Source organism: Eubalaena glacialis, chromosome 6 (genome assembly GCF_028564815.1).
Source record: "Eubalaena glacialis isolate mEubGla1 chromosome 6, mEubGla1.1.hap2.+ XY, whole genome shotgun sequence".
Classification (NCBI taxonomy): Eukaryota; Metazoa; Chordata; class Mammalia; order Artiodactyla; family Balaenidae; genus Eubalaena; species Eubalaena glacialis.
In genome coordinates this window covers 70,585,385-70,588,185 of record NC_083721.1, presented here as the reverse complement: position 1 = coordinate 70,588,185, position 2,801 = coordinate 70,585,385, and positions in this window count along the sequence as shown.

Here is a 2,801-nt window from a genome sequence, read left to right as displayed (position 1 = left end):
AATTCTTTTTTTTTCAATAGATTTTATCTCCAATTGTTTATTGCTAGTAACTAAAAATAAAATTTCTTTGTATATTAACCTATTGTTCTCTAATGTTGGTAAATTTATTTATTAAATATAATAGTTTTGGTGTATATTTCTTAGCATTTTTAAAATAACAATTATGAAATCTACAAATAAAGACACCTTTGCTTCTTCTGTCCAATCTGAATGTCTTTTAATTCTTTTTTACACGTTATTGCTGAAATGTTGAATAAGACTGATGAGAGAGGACAATCTTGCCGTGTGCCGAATTTTAGAGCAAAAACATTCAGTGTGATAACTAAGCATGGCGTCAGTGCTATATTTTTCTGTAGAAGCTCTTTATCAGATTGAGGAAGTTCTCTTCTGTTCCTAATTTGGTGATAGTTTTTCTCACAAATTTGTTGTTAAATTTTTGTTATATGTTTTTTCCTGCCTCTATTTAGATGATCATATGGATTTTCTCCTTTATTCTGTTAATATGGTGAAATGTATTTCCAAATGTAAAACCAAATTTGCATTCCTGATATAAACATTACTTGGTCAGTTACTTGATATATTAACCTTTTTTTTTTTTTACTGGATTTTATTTGCTAATATATAAAAGTTTTTTTTTTTTGATGATCATATGGTTTTTATTCTTCAATTTGTTAATATGGTGTATCACATTGATTGATTTGTGTATATTGAAGAAACCTTGCATCCCTGGGATAAATCCCACTTGATCATGGTGTATGATCCTTTTAATGTGTTGTTGGATTCTGTTTGCTAGTATTTTGTTGAGGATTTTTGCATCTATATTCATCAGTGATATTGGTCTGTCATTTTCTTTTTTTGTAGTATCTTTGTCTGGTTTTCGTATCAGGGTGATGGTGGCCTCGTAGAACGAGTTTGGGAGTGTTCCTTCCTCTGCAATTTTTTGGAAGAGTTTGAGAGGGATGGGTGTTAGCTCTTGTCTAAATGTTTGATAGAATTCACCTGTGAAGCCATCTGGTCCTGAACTTTTGCTTGTTGGAAGATTTTTAGTCACAGTTTCAATTTCATTACTTGTGATTGGTCTGTTCATATTTTCTATTTCTTCCTGGTTCAGTCTTGGAAGGTTATACCTTTCTAAGAATTTGTCCATTTCTTCCAGGTTGTCCATTTTATTGGCATAGAGTTGCTTGTAGTAGTCTCTTAGGACGCTTTGTATTTCTGCGGTGTCTGTTGTAACTTCTCCTTTTTCATTTCTAATTTTATTGATTTGAGTCCTCTCCCTCTTTTTCTTGATGAGTCTGGCTAAGGGTTTATCAATTTTGTTTATCTTCTCAAAGAACCAACTTTTAGTTTTATTGATCTTTGCTATTATTTTCTTTGTTTGTATTTCATTTATTGCTGCTCCGATCTTTATGATTTCTTTCCTTCTGCTAACGCTGGGTTTTGTTTGTTCTTCTTTCTCTAGTTCGTTTAGGTGTAAGGTTAGATTGTTTATTTTAGATTTTTCTTGTTTCTTGAGGTAGGTTTGTATTGCTATAAACTTCCCTCTTAGAACTGCATCCCATAGGTTTTGGATCATCATGTTTTCATTGTCATTTGTCTCTAGGTATTTTTTTATTTCCTCTTTGATTTCTTCAGTGATCTCTTGGTTATTTAGTAACATATTGTATAGCCTCCATGTGTTTGTGTTTTTTATGGATTTTTCGTGTAATTGATTTCTAAACTCATAGCGTTGTGGTCAGAAAAGATGCTTGATATGATTTCAATTTTATTAAATTTACTGAGGCTTGATCTGTGACCCAAGATGTGATCTATCCTGGAGAATGTTCCACGTGCACTTGAGAAGAAAGTGTAATCTGCTGTTTTTGGGTGGAATGTCCTATAAATATCAATTAAATCTATCTGGTCTATTGTGTCATTTAAAGCTTGTGTTTCCTTATTAATTTTCTGTTTGGATGATCTGTCCATTGGTATAAGTGAGGTGTTAAAGTCCCCCACTATTATTGTGTTACTGTCGATTTCCTCTTTTACAGTTGTTAGCAGTTGCCTTATGTATTGAGGTGCTCCTATTTTGGGAGCATATATATTTATAATTGTTATATCTTCCTGGATTGATTCCTTGATCATTATGTAGTGTCCTTCCTTGTCTCTTGTAACATTCTTTATTTTAGATTTTTTTTTAAGTATTTATTTATGTCTGTGTTGGGTCTTCGTTTCTGTGCGAGGGCTTTCTGTAGTTGTGGCAAGCGGAGGCCACTCTTCATCGCGGTGCATGGGCTTCTCACTATCGCGGCCTCTCTTGTTGCGGAGCACAGGCTCCAGACACGCAGGCTCAGTAATTGTGGCTCACAGGCCCAGCTGCTCTGCGGCACGTGGGATCTTCCCAGACCAGGGCTCGAACCCGTGTCCCCTGCATTGGCAGGCAGATTCTCAACCACTGCACCACCAGGGAAGCCCACATTCTTTATTTTAAAGTCTATTTTATCTGATATGAGTATTGCTACTCCAGCTTTCTTTCGATTTCCATTTGCATGGAATATCTTTTTCCATCCCCTCGCTTTCAGTCTGTATGTATCCCTGGGTCCTAAGTGGATCTCTTGTAGACAGCATATATACGGGTCTTGTTTTTGTACCCATTCAGTGAGCCTGTGTCTTTTGGTTGGAGCATTTAATCCATTCACGTTTAAGGTAATTATCAATATGTATGTTCCTATTACCATTTTCTTAATTGATTTGGGTTTGTTTTTGTAGGTCTTTTTCTTCTCTTGTGTTTCCCACTTAGAGAAGTTCCTTTAGCATTTGTT